Below are 22,478 nucleotides of genomic sequence, written 5' to 3'. Positions count from 1 at the left end.
CTCAAAATCTCACGATACATGGCCCCATTCATTCTTTCCTTAAAATGGATCAATCGTCCTGTCCCCTTAGCAGAAAAAACGCCCCAAAGCATGATGTTTCCACCCCCATGCTTCACAGTAGGTTTGGTGTTCTTGGGATGCAACTCAGTATTCTTCTTCCTCCAAACACGACGAGTTGAGTTTATACCAAAAAGTTCTATTTTGATTTCATCCGACCACATGACATTCTCCCATGTGCTGTCTGGCAAACTGCAGACGGACCTGGACATGCACTGGCTTAAGCAGGGGGGCACGTCTGGCGCTGCAGGATTTGATTCCCTGTCGGCGTAGTGTGTTACTGATGGTAACCTTTGTTAATTTGGTCCCAGCTCTCTGCAGGTAATTCACCAGGTCCCCCGTGTGATTCTGGGATTTTTGCTCACCGTTCTCATGATCATTTTGACCCCACAGGATGAGATATTACGAGAAGCCCCAGATCGAGGGAGACTATCAGTGGTCTTGTATGTCTTCCATTTTCTGATAATTGCTCCCACAGTTGATTTTTTCACACCAAACTGCTTGCCTATTGTAGATTCACTCTTCCCAGTCTGGTGCAGGTCTAAAACTCTTTTCCTGGTGTCCTTCGACAGCTCTTGGGTTTTGGCCATAGTGTAGTTTGGAGTCTGACTGTTTAAGGCTGTGGACAGGTGTCTTTTATACAGATGACGAGTTCAAACCGGTTCCATTAATACAGGCAACTAGTGGAGGATAGAAGAGCTTCTTAAAGAAGAAGTTACAGGTCTGTGAGAGCCAGAGACCTTCCTTGTTTGAAGTGACCAAATACTTATTTTCCACCATAATTTACCAAAAAATTCTTTAAAATTCCTACAGTGTGAATTCCTGGATTTTTTTTTTCACATTCTGTCTCTCACAGTTGAAGTGAACCTATGATGAAAATCACAGACCTCTGTCATCATTTTAAATGGGAGAACTTGCACAATCGGTGGCTGACTAAATACTTGTGTGCCCCACTGCATATACATATATATACCTTACTTGCTATCGTTACTGTCGGTATTTACATTCAAGAGCTCTATCTTAAAGGGGAACTGTATTTTGGGGGGAATTTTACTTATCATTCACAATCCATGTAGGAGAAGGACACCCGTGTTTTTTTTATATGCATTCTAAATAGAAAATAAATTTGATCAAAAGTCTGCTTACAATACAGCCTGTGGGAGTTGCTCTATTTTACCTATAAACCCTTTAAAAACATCCTAACACCTCCATTGCATCACGATTACTTCTCACTGCCGACCTCATGAGAGGCAACAAACATAATAAAACATCACTTACTGTACAATGTCTGCTGTTATTAGATGTAGACTGATAGAATATTTTGATAGTCCTGTTTAGCTGAAAAATGACTTACAATCCTTGCGAAGAAAAGGGGTGTTGAAACAAGTGTCCTTTTGTGTCGTTTTTGCCATTACATAAATTGGCTGTCACAGTGTACCAACTTGTCAGAATACGTCCTCATCCTTCTACTATCCAGGTGAGAGGCATGATTCATGATCTACAATAAATGATTTGTATGCACAATAAATCAACACAAAATCTGTACTTTGGCGCAATGTTCACAGACTAGTATTTGGCTTGTTAGTTGTCGCTGGCAAGCAATGATGATCATGGACTTGTGGTTGAGGCAAGAGTTATTTGATATAGGATGATAAAAAACGTTGGATGCATTGCAACATCCATCCATCCATCCATTTTCAACCACTTGTCTCGCTCAGGGTCGCGGGGCGTGCTGGAGCCTATCCGAGCTGCACTAATCAGTCTTAATGCATTGTTGCAGCTTTGTGATTTTTGAGCACGTCATAAAGTGCGCGTTTGCAAGATGAACAGGTATGGTGTGCGGCTGAGCTCGAGAGGTGGGGCCGCACTGTAGTGAGCCACCGGGCTAAGAGGCTAAAGACAGAGAGGCAGAGGCGTGCAGACGTGTTCAAGTGTTAAAATGCTTGCCGGATTGCGGGTCTGTTGGCGTTGTCACTGATGTCATGTTAATACATTTTATTACAAATATTTTCACTCTCGACCGAAAGGGTCCCAAATATCGACTGGTAGATCGCAATCTAAAGGGAGGCGACCCCTGCAATAAAACATATCCAATTGTATTTTCAATCCGCACGCTATGTGAAAATACCGTCTAAACATTACAAAATGCAGCAATTTCGGACGGCTATTTTGAATACTTTGCTCTTAATGTCCTCAGCAATTTCCGTGGATTGGAGGTTGAAGGATGTCATGGTGGGAACACTTCTGCACTTTGATCAGTCACACGGAAAATATGGAAAAATTAGAAAGAGGTGTTTTGTGTATCATTCAGAATCCTTATAAAAGATATGAACATATATGTTGTTGTTGTACCTTTTAATGCATCATAAGTTGTAAATAAATAAATAAATGAAAAGTCAGCTAACAATTGAGTCGATGGGGGCCCTCCCTCTTACAAAGACCTCTGAAAAACCATCCATAACGCGCTAACAATCATACACATATCATGACCTGAATATTAACCAAATATTAGCGATATTGTTATCAGCGATAACTATTATCTAGCGGCTCATTGATAACAGAGAGCTAACTATACCTTATGCTGCTATACTATGAGCCCGCCGTTGTCCCACTTCTGCTGCTTCATCATGTCTCGGCTCGTCAAAGTTGTTGTAAATCATGCCTCTCATCTGGATACAGTAACAGGAGGATTCAGCCATAAATCTAGAAATTGTTCATCTGTCTGGTAAAAAATGGTAAATGGTTGTACATGTATAGCGCTTCTCTACCCCTTGTTAAGGAGCCCAAAGCTCTGACAGTATTTCCACATCCACCCATTCACACACACTGATGGCGGGAGCTGCCATGCAAGGCGCTAACCAGGACCCATCAGGAGCAAGGGTGAAATGTCTTGCTCAAGGACACAACGGATGTGACTACGATGGTAAAAGGTGGGGATTGAACCAGTAACCCTCAGATTGCTGGCATGGCCACTCTCCCAACTTCGCCACGCCGTCCTCATGGCGTGGCAAAGATGGAGACAAACACACAACGAACATGGTGTGAAATATGATTAATTCTTCATCTAAACCGGAAGATATGGACATCTTATCAGTCGTCAACACAGTGAGAGCAGACATTGTACAGAGAGCGATCATTTTATTATGTTTCGTAGTTTGTATTTCTAGCTTAGCACTTAGCAATACTGCTACATGATGCTATTGTGTTTTGCTTAAACTAGATCTGTTTAACACACAGCTTCTAAAACTTGTATCTCACCTTCCTTATATTTATGTTAAGAAATATAAGATTCCGAAACATTTTTTTTTTCCATTGTTGGCTCTCACAAAGTCTGCATGATTAGCTTTGTTGTTGGTGGGGAATGGATCTGTGGTTCCCACTTCTACTTCACGGATCACTTGACCGGCTTGCATCATTTTCTTTCAAAATGGTTCGGGAATCTGTGAGATGTATACTATTCTCATTATATCTATTTATTACCACACTTTGTAATTCTTTCAGTGTTATAAATTATATATATAACGTAAATACAACTTATTTTTCCATTCGACTGATACTTTAATGGTTAGAATGGCTTTGTATTATGGTAAGGTGTGGAGTGCAGCATGTTTAGCTGTTCCTTGTCCTAGAGTCTTCCAGTTATAATGTTACTTGGAAGAAATATTCCATCTTGGAGGTTATTATTATTATTATTTCACTAGCAAGGACACTACATTGCGTTGAGGACGTTGTTCGCTTTTTGCTGTCAAGTTTGCGTGACATAGTCTCAACGTGTCATCAGCATGGATTTTCCAAATACAAAAACAGTATTAAAAGCTCCATCCATCCATTTTCTACCGCTTATTCCCTTTCGGGGTCGCGGGGGGCACTGGCGCCTATCTCAGCTACAATCGGGCGGAAGGCGGGGTACACCCTGGACAAGTCGCCACCTTATCGCAGGGCCAACACAGATAGACAGACAACATTCACACTCACATTCACACACTCGGGCCAATTTAGTGTTGCCAATCCATAGTCGGCTAAATTTATAATATTTATACCGTATATCATCTGTATTTTGCAACTGTACTTTCTGCAGACAACTTGACTAGCAACACTCAGTAACAATTAGTTGCAAACTACGCAATAGTGACAAAACTGATTGGATAATTGAGTCATTAGCTGGGAGTAAAAGTATGTTAGCTATTTAACAAACCATGCCAGACTGATGGTTTGATTTATTAACTCAACACGACATGACATTTTAATGGTTACTGATTTGTTTCTGTGAAGACATACAATACATTTTTAGCATTCATTCACTTTGATAAAACTTACTGTATACAGTTAAAGGGACTGTTTGCAACCCAAAGTGTTATAAGTCGTGTTCTTATCTTAAAAAAAATACTTTTAACAAGTTCCTAACAACCCCTTTAAGGCTAAGATTGTTCATACATTTCATAAGGAACATGGTGTTAGATATTCCTCTTTTCAGTTTGAAAATAACTCATATAGCTTTCAATTTAAAAAAAATAATAATAATTTTTGTGGCAGTCACAGTTAAGTTAACATGAACACAGCACACAGCATGAGAGTTGTCCTGGCTGGTCCGCCAGTTATCTTAATTTCCGACCTCCTAACTAGAACCCTTATAACTGGACTGTGACGTCATTCCCAGCTTTGACTTCCAACTTCTGAGGTCAATGGGATGCACCTTGACAACCCATAAATAGAGGGATGACCTACAGTCTACAACAGGAACTGAATACATGTGACATCACAAACTACTAGTTTTGCCTTTAGCATTAAAAATTACTTAAAAATGGAAGATGATAAACACATTCAATGACTTCAGAGGCGATGGTCACATCCACAAAAAATATTCCTGTGCTTGCCTTATCTGAATAATAACAACTTTGGAAAAATATACACTCTTCTTGAACCTTCAAACATGGTGTATGAAGAGGAAAAATCTGCTATTGCTAGCAATGCAGGACATATCAATACCCATCCATTTTCTACCGCTTGCCACTCTCGGAGTCGCGGGGGTGGCTGCAGCCTATCTCAGCTGCATTCAGGTGGAAGCTGAATGCAGCTTCCACCTGTGTTGGCCCTGGACAAGTCGCAGGGCCAACACAGATAGACAGACAACATTCACACTCGCATTCACACACATATAAGCACTCTAGTAACATAACCATACAGAAACGTCCACCAATACATCTTATATGGCTCAGTAAGTGCAACAAAAAAATAGTCAGAATTGCTAATAACATATATTACAGAAGCTTATTTTATTGTTTACAAGCAGAGCAGCCATCTATGGGTGATGAGGACTCTTTGACTTTCCAAGTAGGAAGTCCTCAGGGGGCTTTCCGGTTGAATTTTCAGAATAGAAACTTGGAAATTCCGACTTTCCAGTACAAACGGATCGCAAAACAACAAATCAAACTGTACTGCTTGGTGAAAACATGGCTACATTGAATGAAATGACAGCGAGCTTGCACCTTGCAACACCACCTGCTGAAAAAAATCAATTCACATCCAAATTCTGATCATTATTAATCAGATTCTAAAAATATTCCTAATTTTCAAAAATCTATTTAAAAAATCGCATGTATGTATGAGTTGTTTCGACACCAAAATATTTAAATAAATAGTTGTATTGCTTGGAATTAAATCTAGGAATACATTTTTAAAATGATGCTTTTGGGCCAACTTTGCACTTACAGCAAGTATACGTCAAACGTCAGCAGCCAAGAGGACCTTTTGTAACCTGTTTACAAATGTTTATTTTGTAATTTGTAAACCAAATGTCATATTGCGATAATCGGTTTGATTTGAGAATCTTGTTGTTTGTAATTTGTAAACCAAATGATATATAGCGAGAAAAGGTTTGATTTGAGAATCTTGTTGAATAGATTCTGAATCAATTCAAATCTTGAGTATTTGTAAGATTTACATCCCTACCACCTGCAATTAAGTGGTAGGGGGAAAAGCTGAGTCTGAGGATGTAACAATATTAATGATATAAGCGGTAAAACTCTTGACAGTTAGTAATACCGTATCAAATTGAAATTTTCGAGAAACCGTGTTTGATAACCACACTTTGATAATCGTATGGACAAAATAGCATTAGCTTTCTAGCTAGCTTAAATGCTAACAAGAAAAAAAGAGACAAAAGCCTATCTGCATTAATAAACGTCCAACCCTTATCTAAACGTGTATAAATACATTGATCTCTGAACTCTTATAATATTCACATTGATCAGAAAGGCTGTGCTGTCTTAGTACAAAGTGATCGATATGTACTCAACAGTATCAAGACGACACAGATGGAGATGTCTTAAACAGAATTTGAACTCCCATGATGTCACATAAACCGGAAGTGAAGCAAAGTGAATACTCAAGTTGCCTTCATTAAAAAAAAAATCAAAAATGTAGACTAATAATAATTGAAGAAGAAAATGGTTTGTTAAAATATCTCAGTGTGTATGTGTGTAGGTGTACTTTTTGGCGTGTTGGCTGAGTTCTTAAAGTTTACTCTACAGCAGGGGTTTCAAACTCAAATACAGAGTGGTCCAAAATTCTAAACTGAACAAAGCCGTGGGCCAAAGTTGAACAACTCAACATTTTAATAGCGACCCAAACAAGTTTTGCATTGAATATTGAACAAGCAAGGCTTATATAACTTTATAGTGACATGCAAAATAGAGTTTTGTTGGAGCGGGGGTGTATACTGTAGCGTCCCGGAAGAGTTAGTGCTGCAAGGGGTTCTGGGTATTTGTTCTGTTGTGTTTATGTTGTGTTACGGTGCGGATGTTCTCCCCAAATGTGTTTGTCATTCTTGTTTGGTGTGGGTTCACAGTGTGGTGTAACAGTGTTAAAGTTGTTTATACGGCCACCCTCAGTGTGACCTGTATGGCTGTTGACCAAGTATGTGTTGCACTCACTTGTGTGTGTGTAGAAACCGCATATATTACGTGACTGGGCCGGCACGCTGTTTGTATGAAGGAAAAGCGGACGTGACGACAGGTTGTAGAGGAGGCTAAAAGCAGTACCTTTAAGGCACGCCCCCAATATTGTTGTCCGGGTGGAAATTCGGGAGAATGGTTGTCCCGGGAGATTTTCGGGGGGGGGGGCACTGAAATTCGGGATTTTCCTGGAAAAATCGGGAGGGTTGGCAAGTATGAAAATTAGCGTTAAATACGGGCCCGCCATGTAATTTCATTTGGCCCTTGAGGCAATAATAAATTTGGCCCGCGGGCCAGAGTTTGACACCCATGCTCTACAGCGTGCTCATCAAAAACATCCAGCTGCTAGCATGGCTACAGTAAACAACCTAAACGGGGCTACTGCGCATGCTCTTCACTCCTGTGGCATGCTGGGTAATGGAGTTCTTATGTTACCTGGCTCATAAAGTCACTATATATATCTGCCTTAGGGCCATCTAGGAGGAGTTACTGACAACGCGTGATCTGATTGGCAATCGCAACTGTCTATCACTGTATGTCCCCGTTCACTTACAGTGCACGAACACTCGCAATGCTGAATCTGAAGGCCTCTGGCAGATTTCGTACAGCATGGCAACATAAGGGAGCTGAATTCTGATTGGATTAAAACTCTATGACCTAAAAACAACAGCGCTGTAAGGATCATAATATGACATGAAGAGAATATGAATGTGTTTAGATATTCAGGGAAAGTGAATTAAAAAATAATTTTGTCTTTAATTATGATCATGATTTCTGGTTATGTTAGGCCAGAAGAAAAGGCCTCGCTGGCCCTGACGGCACACCAGTAGTTAATACCCATCATGACTAACTGGGTTAATAAAAGTGCCGCTGACTGTTTACAGTACAGTTGTCATTCACTTCAGATTCAGTGAAACTCGCTCAAAAATGAATATCTTTATATGTATACTTTCAGTCTGTCCATCTGTGTTGGCCCTGCGATAAGGTGGCGACTTGTCCAGGGTGTACACCACCTTCCGCCCGATTGTAGCTGAGATAGGAACCAGCGCCCCCAGTGACCCCAAAGAGAATAAGTGGTAGAAATGGATGGATGGATGTATACTTTCACGGGAAAATATATCGAGATATATATCGAATATTGAGTTTAAGTAAGATATACTTTTTCGTCCATATAGCCCAGCCCTAGTTATATATATATACCGTACGACAGTGGTTCTCAAATGGGGGTACGCGTACACCTGGGGATACTTGAAGGTATGTCAAGGGGTACGTGAGATTTTTTTGAAATATTCTAAAAATAGCAACAATTCAGAAATCCTTTATAAATATAATTATTGAATAAAATTCAACAAAATATGAATGCAAGTTCATAAACTGTGGGAAAATATTACGACAATCCAACATTCAGTGTTGACAGCTAGACTTTTTGTGGACATGTTCCATAAATATTGATGTTAAAGATTTATTTTTTTGTGAAGAAATGTTTAGTATTAAGTTCATGAATCCAGATGGATCTCTATTACAATCCCCAAAGAGAGGACTCTAAGTTGATGATTACTTGTGTGTGTAGAAATCTTTATTTATAATTGAATCACTTGTTTATTTTTCAACAAGTTTTTAGTTATTTTTATATAATTTTTTTCCAAATAGAAAAAGAAAGACCACTAAAAATGAGCAATATTTTGCACTGTTATACAATTTATTATATCAGAAACTGATGACATAGTGCTGTATTTTACTTCTTTATCTCTTCTTTTTTCAACCAAAAATGCTCTGCTCTGATTAGGGGGTACTTGAACTAAAAAAATGTTAACAGGGGGTACATCACTGAAAAAAGGTTGAGAACCACTGCCGTACGATGTGAATAAAGTGTAAGTCAGGTCCACATCATCCTTACAACAAGGCAGTGTAGCAGCCCAATGGAGTCTGACTTACTTAACCAGCCATGAAAAGAAATCGTAAACATCCAACAACTGTGATGACCTATTGACCTGCTCTCAAGAGCCCCTTAATTATTCACCTGTTATCCAGACAGATGTTTCTCACAAACATGACCTGATGCAAGTTATTAAAGGCCTACTGAAACGCACTACTAGCCACCACACAGTCTGATAGTTTATATATCAATGATGAAATATTAACATCGCAAAACATGCTAATACGGCCTTTTTAGTTTACTAAATGCAATTTTAAATTTCCCAGGAGTTTTTTCCTGAAAATGTTGCGTAATGATGACGTGTACACTTGACGTCACGGGCTGTTAGGAATATGAGTGCTGCGCACACACAAAGATAAAAGTTGTTTGCTTTAACGGCATAAATACACAGTATTTTGGAGACCTGTGTTGCTGAATATTTTGCAATTTGTTCAATTAATAATGGAGATGTCAAAGTAGAAAGATGGAGTTGGGAAGCTTTAGCCTTTAACCACACAAACACACGGTGATTCCTTGTATAAAATTCACGGAGGTGAAACTTTACTATGGATCAGAGCGGACACGGATCCCAACCGAATGTCAACCAGCAGGTTTCGGTGAGAAAATTGTGGTTAAAAAGTTGCTTCTTACCTGATATCAGCTGAGCTTGTGCCGCCCATAAAGCTGCCGTCAACTTCCCTGAGACACTGCGCGTAGACGTACACTTCCGACTATCAGGTACTGTTAAACTCACTAAAACACTAGCAACACAATAGAAAGATAAGGGATTTCCAAGAATTATCCTGGTAAATGTCTCTAAAAACATGTGAAACCGTCTCAATGCAATCGCTTTTTTTTTTTAACTTGTTTTTTGGGGGGGTTTTTCTAGTCCGTCGCTATCAATCAATCAATCAATGTTCATTTATATAGCCCTAAATCACTAGTGTCTCAAAGGGCTGCACAAACCACAACACAAACCACTACGACATCCTTGGTAGGCCCACATAAGGGCAAGGAAAACTCACACCCTGTGGGACGTCGGTGACAATGATGACCCAGTGGGACGTCGGGGACAATGAGGACTATGAGAACCTTCGAGAGGACCACATATGTGGGCAAACCCCCCCCCCCCCCCCCCCAGGGGGGAGGTTGCTATCAATATCCTCAAACACAAATCTTTCATCCTCGCTCAAATTAATGGGGAAATTGTCGTTTTCTCGGTCCGAATAGCTGTTTTTGTTGGAGGCTCCCATTAAAATCAATGTGAATATGTGAGGAGCCATCAACATGTGACGTCATCGTCTGCGACTTCCGGTAGAGGCAGGGCTTTTCTCTTAGCACCGAAAGTTGCGAACTTTATCGTGGATGTTCCCTACTAAATCCTTTCAGCAAAAATATGGCAATATCGCGAAATGATCAAGTATGACACATAGAATGGACCTGCTATCCCCGTTTAAATAAGAATATCTCATTTCAGTAGGCCTTTAACCAGCCATGAAAACAAATCGTAAACATCCAACAACTGTGATGACCTATTGACCTGCTCTCAGGAGAGCCGCTTAATTATCCACCTGCTATCCAGACAGATGTTTCTTTCAAACATGACCTGATGCAAGTTATTAAAAAAAAAACACTTTACATGCAATTATACGATATGGCGTAAAATATTTGAGAAGGAGAATAAAGCCATGGATTGTGTCAGCTGCTAAGTATGATGTCATCTAATAAAACTGTGCCATGTCTAAGTAGGCGTGCTAGTCTATTTACTTTTAACTTGACATTGCAATAATGCTATGTTTTAAATCCAGTTTGCATGCGATGTTGCTGGCTGCCCAGTGGGTATAATTTGATGCTAAGGGGTCCACTGTAAGTGTTTAGTCCAGGCTGGGAAGCAGCCAAAAACATCCAAAATAATCGACTACTATGCGGTGCCCATCTTGCCTGTTCTCCTTGTTAGTATATTTATTTATTTCCACACAAGGCAACGAGTCAACTTCACGGCACTGCCCGCATATAAACGCCATTCTGTCAGCAAGTTTACACAACACGCTGCCGCACTGACAACAACAAAAAACGTGTGAGGAGCGTTGATATTTACCCGTTCGCTACTGTACGGCGGCTGCAGCCATTTATCCAGTGGCGATTAAGCCAGCGGTCCGCATTTCCTGGATTGTGATGGAGGCGCGGATGGAGCCGCTCGCCGAGCCCGCGGGGTCTGGGAGAGTCGAAGGGAGGGGGGAGGGGGTCCGGGGACTTCCCTCCGTGGTGTCAGCGCGGCCAGAAAGCCAACATTCAGCTGACGGCCACAACAAAACAACATGAAGAGGAATAAGCTCCGCGGCTCCGCACCACCCCGCACCGCAGGTCCGGTGGGCACCGCCCCCCTCTCAGCCCCTTCCAGTGGGCTGGCCCGGCCCTGCCCACTGTTGAATATTCATGATTAGGATGGTGGCGGGAAAGAACACTTCCTGGTAGGGGCGGGCATACAGAACAGCAGTGGTTTTCAACCTTTTTTGAGCCAAGGCACACTTTTTGCATTGAAAAAATCCGGAGGCACACCCCCAGCAGAAATCATAAAAAAAACGAATCTCAGTTGACAGTAAAAAGTCGTTGTCACAATTGTTGGCTATGACTTTAAACCATGGGTGTCAAACTCTGGCCCGCAGGCCAAAATTGGCCCGCCGTGTATTTTCATTTGGCCCTTGAGGCAATATCAAATTAACATTAGAGCTGGCCCGCCGGTATTATACAGCGGCGGTGTCGCTGTTACACCGCATTCACCGCTAATACTCATACTTGCTAACCCCTCCCCGATTTTCCAAGGAGACTCCCAAATTTCAGTGCCCCTCATGAAAATCACAGGGGGCAACCATTCTCCCAAATTTCTCCCGATCCCCACCTGGATAACAATATTGGGGGTGTGCCTTAAAGGCACTGCTTCAAGCATCCTCTAAAACCTTTCGTCACGTCCGCTTTTCCTACGTAGAAACAGCGTGCCGGCCTAGTCACATGATATATGTGGCTTTTACACACACACACGCTAATGCAATGCAAGCTTTGTCAACAGCCATACAGGTCACACTGAGGGTGGCCGTATCAACAACTTTAAGACTGTTACAAATATGCGCCACACTGTGAACCAACACTAAACGAGAATGACGAGCAAATTTCGGGAGAACATCCGCATTGTAACACAACATAAACACATATGAACAAATACACAGAACCCCTTGCAGTACTACCTCTTCCTGGACGTTACAATATAAAAATGTATTATTAGCCTGCGGGAAAAGTTTATTTTGATATTTACCTGAGAAGGGTGCAAATAGAAAAGAGGCATTCAATTTCTATTTAAATTTCATTTGATATGCCATTGCTATTTTTAAATTATTAGTATTATTTGAAACTCGATTTTGCATGTCATTATAAAGTTATATAAGTCTCGCTTGTTCAATATCAATGCAAAACTTGTTTAGTTCCCTATTAAAAGGTTAATTTGTTCAACTTTGGCCCGCGGTTTTGTTCAGTTTAAAATTTTGGCCCACTCTGTATTTGAATTTGACACGCCTGCTTTAAACCATAACCAAGCATGCATCAATATAGTTCTTGTCTCAAAGTAGGTGCACTGTCAAAGCCTGTCACATCACGCCGTGGCTTATTTGGAGTTTTTTAATGTTTTACTGTGTAAAGTGTTTTTAGTTCTTGTCTTGCGCTCCTATTTTGGTGGCTTTCTCTCTTTGTTTGGTATTTTCCTGTAGCAGATTCATGTCTTCCAAGGAGCATCTACATTGTTTTAGCAATCAAGAATATTTCAGTTGTTTTTGTCTTTCTTAGTGTGGACATTGTTGATTGTCATGCCATGTACAGATGTACTTTGTGGACGCTGTTTTAGCTCCGCAGTAATTCCTTGCTGTCGTCCAGCATTCTGTTTTTGTTTACTTTGCAGCCAGTTTAGTTTTAGTTTTGTTTTGCATAGCCTTTCCTAAACTTCAATGCCTTTTCTTAGGGGCACTCACCTTTTGTTTATTTTTGCTTTAAGCATGAGACACCTTTTTACCTGTACGCTGCCTCCCACTATTTCCAACATCTACAAAGCAATTAGCTACTGGCTGCCACCTACTGATATGGAAGAGTATTATACGGTTACTCTGCCGAGCTCTACACAGCAGACACTCCACAACAACACATAATTTGCAGACTATAATTACTGGTTTGCAAAAAATATTTTTAACCCAAATAGGTAAAATTACATAATCTCCCACGGTACACCAGACTGTATCTCACGGCACAGTGGTTGAAAAACACTGCAGTACAGTGCACGTCGGTGTCGAGCCAATATACATACCAGTGAAATGCTGGCAGGGGAGGCAAGGGAGGCAATACCTCATCTTGCCACCAGGTGGCTTAACCATGAGACATTGAAAAACGAAGTAACAAAGTTTTCTGATGACTCTGCGATAGTGGGTTGTATTGAGGATGGTGATGATGAGGAATACAGGGCACTGGTGGAGGACTTTGTCACATGGTGTGGAAAGAACCACCTCCAGCTCAATGTGACGAAGACCAAGGAGCTGGTTGTGGACCTGGGAAGGAGGAGTACTCCGGCGACCCCTGTTTCCATCAAGGGGGTCGATGTGGACATGGTAGAGGATTATAAATACCTCGGAGTACACATCGACAACAAGCTGAATGGGTCAAAACACGCTGAGGCCCTCTACAACAGTGGTTCTTAAAGACCTACTGAAACCCACGACTACCGACCACGCAGTCTGATAGTTTATATATCAATGATGAAATATTAACATTGCAACACATGCCAATACGGCCTTTTTTAGTTTACTAAATTGCAATTTTAAAATTCCCGGGAGTTTCGTCTTGAAAACGTCGCGTAATGATGACGTGTACGCAAGACGTCACGGGTTTTTAGGAAGTATGAGCGCTACGCACACACACAGCTAAATGTCGTCTCCTTTAAGGGCATAATTACACAGTATTTTGGAGATCTGTGTTGCTGAATATTTTTGCAATTTGTTCAATTAATATTGGAGAAGTCAAAGTAGAAAGATAGAGTTGGGAAGCTTTAGCCTTTAGCCACACAAACACACGGTGATTCCTTCTTTAAAATTCCTGGAGGTGAAACTTTACTATGGATCAGAGTATGGTCAAGCAAACATGAATCAAGACGGAATGTCAACCAGCAAGTTTCGGTGAGAAAATTGTGGTTAAAAAATCGCTTCTTACCGGAGAAAAGCTGAGCTTGCCCCGTCCATAGCTGCCGTTGACTTCCCTGAGACACTGCGCGTCAACACACCCTTGGACACACCTCCGACTATCAGGTACTGTTTAACTCACTAAAACACTAGCAACACAATAGAAAGATAAGGGATTTCCCAGAATTATCCTACTAAATGTGTCTAAAAACATCAGAATCCGTCCTAATGCAATCGCGTTTTATGTTTTTTTTACTTTTTTTTTTTTTTTTTTTACTAGTCCGTCGCTATCAATATCCTCAAACACGAATCTTTCATCCTCGCTCAAATTAATGGAAAAATTGTTGTTTTCTCAGTCCGAATAGCACTTTTTGTTGGACGCTCCCATTATAAACAATGTGAATATGTGAGGAGCCCCCACACTTGCGACGTCAACGTCTGCGACTTCCGGTAGAGGCAGGGCTTTTGTCTTAGCACCGAAAGTTGCAAACTTTATCGTCGATGTTCTTTACTAAATCCTTTCAGCAAAAATATGGCAATATCACAAAATGATCAAGTATGACACATAAAATGGACCTGCTATCCCCGTTTAAATAAGAAAATCTCATTTCAGTAGGCCTTTAAGCTACATTCAAATCAGTGTGGGTGGGACTGGGAGCAGGTGGGTAAACGGTAATGGCTAGGATGGCGGAAGCGGGAATCAAATCTGGAGCCTTCAAGTTGCTGGCACAGCCGCTCTACCAACCGAGCCACGCCGCCCCATTAAACATCTTTTTCTGGCCCGTTTAATTTTTCTTAGAAGACTGGCGACATAGTTCTTGCATGCTATCTGAAAGAAAACAAAAACCTTAGCATGCTCGCACACGCAAGCACATTCAGTGCTTTTGAGATTTATAATCGAATCGCGACCACAAGAATCGATATTGAATATACATATCTATATATATATATATATATATATATATATATATATATATATATCTATATATATATATACATATATTTATATATATATATATATATATATACACACATATATATATATATATATATATATATATATATATATATATATATATATATAGACACATATATATATATATATATACACATATATATATATATATATATGCACAGATATATATATATACACATATATATATAGATATATATACACATATATATATAGATATATATACACATATATATATAGATATATATACACATATATATATAGATATATATACACATATATATATAGATATATATACACATATATATATATATATATATATATATATATATATATATATATATATATATATATATATATATATATATATATATAGTATCCAAGATTAAATACTTCTCTAAACTGGATTTTAAGACAAAATTAATGTGATCATACAAAGTAGGTTTTCAATGAGGATAGCTATTGCTGCTTCAGATACAAATACAGAAAGGCAACATACACTCACAATGCTTGATTTATTTTGTTAAAAGCAAATGGGACCGAAAAGTATTTAATAACAACTTTATCAAATACTTTTTGGCCCTATTTAACATATCATAAAATCATCATGATAACGTTTTTATGAAAGCGAATAACTCCCTTCTTTTTCCTGTTATTCTAATGTGCAACCTAGAGCTGCACATATAAGAATTTAAGTAAAAAAAATTGGGGAAAAAAGTATCCATCCATGCCTCACCTGGTGTATAGTTCACCGCATGTCACTGATACATACAGTATTTAATTTTATACTCAATTTATTTTAGGGTTATTGAATGGATGTGTGATTTGTCATGATTGCAACCAGAATAAAACAGGACTGAGATTTGAGGTAGACAAAATAATAAACATATTTATTATTATTTCACCAATATAAACCCTTTATTTATAAAATCACAAATATTGAAGTTCTACGATTTGGTTAATTTGCAAACAGCTAAAGTTATGTACAAAGCAAACTATAACCCGCTTGCTACCCAAGAATGTACTACAGTTCTTCTCAACAAAAGAGGAGAAATATAACCTTAGAGGAAAATCTAATTTAAAACATTTCTATACTCGTACAACACTTAAAACATTTAGTATATCTGTATGTGGAATTACATTACGGAATGGATTAACCAAATAAATCAAACAAAGCACCAATATGATTAAGTTTAAGAGACTGTTCAAACTACAAGTGTTCACAAGAAACGGAACAAAAATTATGATGAACTTCTTTAACTCTTTTATTTATTTTCTTTTTTTCATGGAGATAAAGATTATTTATGTATTTAATATAAGTTTGCTTGTTTGCTTATTATTCATTTATTGTTTATTTGTTCACTGTTCTGTTACAGACAACAAGGAAATTGGATAAAATTGCTATGGTATGAAAAGGGGTAGGATTAAATAAGCTCTGCGTCTTCCTACTCTTCGGATGTGCTGTAATGAAACTACTGGAAATGTGGGACAAATTACACTGTGCTGTATGCATATTCGAAATAAACTGAAACTGAACTGAACTGATACATAGTATTCAAACAAGACAATGCAATGTAATCATCCATCCATCCATTTTTTACCGCTTATTCCCTATGTGGTCGCGGGGGGCGCTGGTGCCTATCTCAGTTACAATCGGGCGGAAGGCGGAGTACACCCTGGACAAGTCGTCACCTCATCGCAGGGTGCAATGTAATCATATTAAAAGTAAAAAAATAAATGTATTCTGTTACATGCAGTTTTTTTAACAAAACAATCATCCATCCATCCATTTTCTACCGCTTGTCCCTTTTGGGGTCACGGGTGGGGGTTGGGGGGGGGGGGGTGCTGGAGCCTATCTCAGCTGCATTCGGGCAGAAGGCGGGCTACACCCTGAACAAGTCGCCAACTCATCGCAGGCCAACACAGAAAGGCAGACAACATTCACATTCACAATCAATGGTGCAAAATAAGTCAATCAAGAGAACTACGGTGGTATCTAAATTTACAATTATAATTAATTAAGAGCTCTTATCTCAAAACACTTGTGTCTCAAATCAAAGTGAAATGATTGAAAGTTATTTAATTAGCACCAAGCATGCAACACACCTTTTAAAAAGAAAAACACAATTCTAGGTCATTAGTATTGTACAAAAAAAATACAACATCATATACTACTAACAGGGCTTCACGGTGGCAGAGGGGTTAGTGCGTTTGCCTCACAATACGAAGTTCCTGCAGTCCTGGGTTCAAATCCAGGCCCGGGATCTTTCTGTGTGGAGTTTGCATGTTCTCCCCATGAATGCGTGGGTTCCCTCCGGGTACTCCGGCTTCCTCCCACTTCCAAAGACATGCACCTGGGGATAGGTTGATTGGCAACACTAAATTGGCCCTAGTGTGTGAATGTGAGTGTGAATGTTGTCTGTCTATCTGTGTTGGCCCTGTGATGAGATGGCGACTTGTCCAGGGTGTACCCCGCCTTCCGCCCGATTGTAGCTGAGATAGGCGCCAGCGCCCCCCGCGACCCCGAAAGGGAATAAGCGGTAGAAAATGGATGGATGGCACTCGGCATCCCTTTCAATGTTTCTTGTTGTCCCAATGGGTTGAGTTTTTTCTAGCCCTGATGTAGGATCACAGCCATGGATGTCGTTGTGGTTTGTGCAGCCCTTTGAGGCATTTCTGATTAAGGGCTATATAAATAAACTTTGATTGATACATTAATTGATACAGTAATTTTATGAAGTAATATTAATGTACAACATTTATCTTGGAGGACTTCTACGATATCTCCTTCCAGCTGCTTGTCTGTCAAACACACCTTCAGCAGTATTTCCATATTTTAATGAATACATGTCCGCTGTTTAGTTATCATTTTAATATTTTTAGTTCACGTTATTTACCCATTCTGCTTCAGTATAGTGCAGATCAATTAATTTCAATAAATATCGTCCACTTGTTCTTCTCAGCACTGTCCTTCACACTCCTTCCTATGGTTGGAAAAACAAACGTATGTAAATCTCTTGCTATAAGCTAATGCTACTGAGTAAGACCAGATGTTTAGGTTGGATTGTACAGGGTTCATTGTGACATTTGCTACGCCAACTAAAGTTTGGATTGATTGATTGAAACTTTTAATAGTAGATTGCACAGTTCAGGGGCTTCACGGTGGAAGAGGGGTTAGTGCGTCTGCCTCACAATACGAAGGTCCTGAGTAGTCCTGGGTTCAATCCCAGGCTCGGGATCTTTCTGTGTGGAGTTTGCATGTCCTTCCCGTGACTGCGTGGGTTCTCTCCGGGTACTCCGGCTTCCTCCCACCTCCAAAGACATGCACCTGGGGATAGGTTGATTGGCAACACTAAATGGTGCCTAGTGTGTGAATGTGAGTGTTAATGTTGTCTGTCTATCTGTGTTGGCCCTGCGATGAGGTGGCGACTTGTCCAAGGTGTACCCTGCCTTCCGCCCGATTGTAGCTGAGATAGGTACCATCACCCCCCGCAACCCCAAAGGGAATAAGCGGTAGAAAATGGATGGAGGGATGCACAGTTCAGTACAAATTCCGTACAATTGACCACTAAATGGTAACACCCGAATAAGTTTTCCAACTTGTTTAAGTCAGGGTCCACGTTAATCACTTCATGGTAATAGTGGGGATGCTTGTAACTCAAATTTTGCTTGTAACTTAAAGCATAAAAATTAGCCAAGGTCCCCGCGACCCCAAAGGGAATAAGCGGTAGAAAAATGGATGGATGGATGGAAGTTCTTACTTTAAAACACTCTTGGGTTAAAGGCCTACTGAAATGAGATTTTCTTATTCAAACGGGGATAGCAGGTCCATTCTATGTGTCATACTTGTCAATTTCGCAATATTGCCATATTTTTGCTGAACGGATTTAGTAGAGAACATCGACGATAAAGTTTGCAACTTTTGGTCGCTGACAGAAAAGCCCTGCCTTTACCGGAAGTCGGAGACGATAACGTCACCCGTTGATGGCTCCTCACGTCCTCACATTGTTTTTAATGGGAGCCTCCAACAGAAAGAGCTATTCGGACCGAGAAAATGACAATTTCCCCATTAATTTGAGCGAGGATGAATGATTCGTGTTTGAGGATATTGATAGCGACGGACTAGAAAAAAATAAAGAAAATCAAGTTAAAAAAAAAAAAACACAATTGCATTGGGACGGATTCAGATGTTTTTGGACACATTTACTAAAATAATTCTGGGAAATCCCTTATCTTTCTATTGTGTTGCTAGTGTTTTAATGAGTTTAATAGTACCTGATAGTCGGAGGTGTGTGTCCACGGGTGTCTTGAGGCCAGTGTCTGATGGAAGTCGACGGCAGCTGTATGGACGGCACAAACTCAGCTGATCTCTGTTAAGTGGCGACTTTTACCACAATTTTCTCACCGAAAACTGCTGGTAGACATTTGGTCGGGATCCATGTTTGCTTGACCGCTCTGATCCATAGTAAAGCTTCACCTACGGGAATTTTAAACAAGGAACCACCGTGTGTTTGTGTGGCTAAAGGCTAAAGCTTCCCAACACCTTTTTTTTTTTTGTTTGTCAAGAAAAAGGGAGGTTTTTGTCATGAAAAAGGGAGGTTTTTGTGGTTGGTGCACTAATTGTAAGTGTATATTGTGTTTTTTATGTTGATTTAATAATTAAAAAAAATAATAAAAAAATTTAAAAACAATGTTTTATTTTTTTTTAAATAAAAATGAATAAAAAATTCTTCTGCGGCCCGGTACCAATCGGGCCACGGCCAAGTCCCGGGATGCGGCCCGGTGATTGGGGACCACTGGTATAACAGTGCAAAATATTGCTCATTTGTAGTGGTCTTTCTTGAACTATTTGGAAAAAAAGATATAAAAATAACAAAAAAACTTGTTGAAAAATAAACAAGTGATTCAAATATAAATAAAGATTTCTACACATAGAAGTAATCATCAACTTTTAGTGCCCTCTTTGGGGATTGTAATAGAGATCCATCTGGATTCATGAACTTAATTCTAAACATTTCTTCACAAAAACAGAAATCTTTAACATCAATATTTATGGAACATGTCCACAAAAAGTCTAGCTGTCAACACTGAATGTTGGATTGTCGTATTTTTTTCCACAGTTTATGAACTTGCATTCACACTTCATTGAAGAAGTATTCAATAAACATATTTATAAAGGATTTATGAATTGCTGCTGTTTTATAGAATGTTTTTAATAAATCTCACTTGTCCCTTGGAATACCTTCAAGTACGTCCAGGGTTCTGCGCACCCCCAAAAGAAGACTACTGCTCCACTACATGTCATCGCGCACGCTTTTATATCACATAATCAATGTGCCGGCTCCGTAACATGTTGTGTGACACTTGTACAGAACGACGTCAGTGGCTGCAAGACGTACTTACTCAACAGCTATACAGGTCACACTGAGGGTGGCCGTATAAACAACTTTAACACTGTTACAAATATGCGCCACACTGTGAACTCACACCAAACAAGAATGACAAACCCTTTTTGGGAAAATTTCCGCACCCTAACACAACTTAAACACAAGGGAACAAATACCTAGAACACCTTGAAGGGCTATAATATACAAAACCTCAACCGACGCAAGTAGGGAGGGTGGGGGTGTGGGAGGTTGGTGGTAGCAGGGGTGTGTATATTGTAGCCCGGAAGAGTTAGGTCTGCATGGGATTCTGGGTAATTGTTCTGGTGTGTTTATGTTGTGTTACGATGCGGATGTTCTCCCGAAATGTGTTTGTCATTCTTGTTTGGTGTGGGTTCACAGTCTGGCACATATTTGTAAGTGTGAAAAGTTTTTTTACGGCCACCCTTAGTGTGACGTGTGTAGCTGTTGATCAAATAGATCTTGCAATTACACACGTGCGTCTCACATGGCCAGATGCAACATACAACTGGGATGTAGGGGGTGCTAAAGGCAGTGCCATTACGGAACTCCCTGAGTATTGTTGATCTGTAAAATTTGACAGGGGCTTCGAGAGAATTGGTGCCCTGAAATTCAGGTGTCTCCTGGGAAAATTGGGGACGTTGTTCATATCAAACTCGCGGGTCGCACCAACATTAAATTGTCATATCAAAGCGAGGGCCGAATAATAACGTCTCGTGGGCCGCAATTGGCCCGCGGGCTGCATGTTTGAGACCCCTGCTCTAAGTGGACTATTTGGGGTAACACCTCATTCATGTACCTTGAGCAAATTCAAAATGTATTTTGTGGCATTCACGGCTCAGTTGGCTAGAAGACCCATTGTGTTAAATTAGAAGGCAACAGCGCCTCCTTACAAAAGAGACTGGTCTCAAATGTAACCTCGATTGAAAAGTAATTGAAAGGTAGATACTTGATGAGCCTTATGTTTGCTTTTGTGTGTTGCTGCTCAATTTTGGGGACACTCTGGAGTGCAGTTTTCTGTGGCTTCATGTCAATATTTGCCTGTACTTATTTGCATGTTTTTTCCTTAGTTTATTATTTTTATTTTATATATATATATTTATATATATATATATATATATATATATATATATATATATAGTGACTTAAAGAACATTTGACATGTGTTTAATTTTATTTATGGACTGTGTATGTCAAAAATCCAACAAACAAATGTATACAGGATGTATAGGGGGTCCCTGCTCCATCAAGCCATCAAATTGGAGCTCCTACTGTGAACTTGGAAAAAAGTTAATTGATTGATTGAAACTTTTATTAGTAGATTGCACAGTACAGTACATATTCCGTACAATTGACCACTTTTCAACTTGTTGAAGTCGGGGTCCACGTTAATCATTTCATGGTAGTTGAGGACCCCAGTAGGAGAGAATTGAAAAGTATTGATTTCATGGTTGGGGGTGGGGCGGAGGCGGGGGGCGTGGTTAAGAGGGGAGGAGTATATTTACAGCCACAATTCACCAACTCGAGTATTTCATATATATATATATATATATATATATATATATATATATATACACATACATATGTATGAAATACTTGACTTTCAGTGAATTCTAGCTATATATATTTATTTTATTATATATATAAATAAAAGAAATAGTTGCATTTCAGACGGCACCTATCAAATACACAGAAATAAAAACACAGTTGTTCTACCAACTGTACTGTGCTTGCTTGTCACAAAAAAAAACAACAACACTTACCTTTCACTTTTTGAGTAACCTTTGTTCTGCCATTTGCATACTGGCGAGCGATCTCCGAATCCGGGAACATATCCTTCACGAATTTGTTGTAGACATCCGCAAAGGAGAACGGGATGTTGCTTCCAGCTATCAGCATAGCCATCTTTGTCTCAGCATAAGTTACACCATCAGGTCTCCATTTTGCGAGATGGCCTATAATACT

The 22,478-nt window shown here is 39.7% G+C and overlaps 1 protein-coding gene across 3 annotated transcripts in view; it reads right to left on the bottom strand.

The window, feature by feature from the left end:
- LOC133562159 (transcription factor HIVEP3) overlaps positions 1-11,282 on the bottom strand; it is a 166,403-nt gene extending 155,121 nt beyond the window's left edge. For 2 of the 3 annotated variants that reach the window (XM_061916083.1, XM_061916082.1), the window contains exon 1: positions 11,024-11,281. The gene's annotated coding sequence lies outside the window, so the exon portion shown is untranslated. Of the gene's footprint in view, positions 1-11,023 lie in introns of all 3 variants that reach the window. The other variant, XM_061916084.1, reaches the window with a different exon arrangement.
- Between the last annotated feature and the right edge of the window lie 11,196 nt (positions 11,283-22,478).

The sequence above is a fragment of the Nerophis ophidion genome, linkage group LG11 (assembly GCF_033978795.1).
Source record: "Nerophis ophidion isolate RoL-2023_Sa linkage group LG11, RoL_Noph_v1.0, whole genome shotgun sequence".
NCBI classification, from domain to species: Eukaryota; Metazoa; Chordata; class Actinopteri; order Syngnathiformes; family Syngnathidae; genus Nerophis; species Nerophis ophidion.
This window is presented reverse-complemented; position numbering and strand designations above follow the sequence as displayed.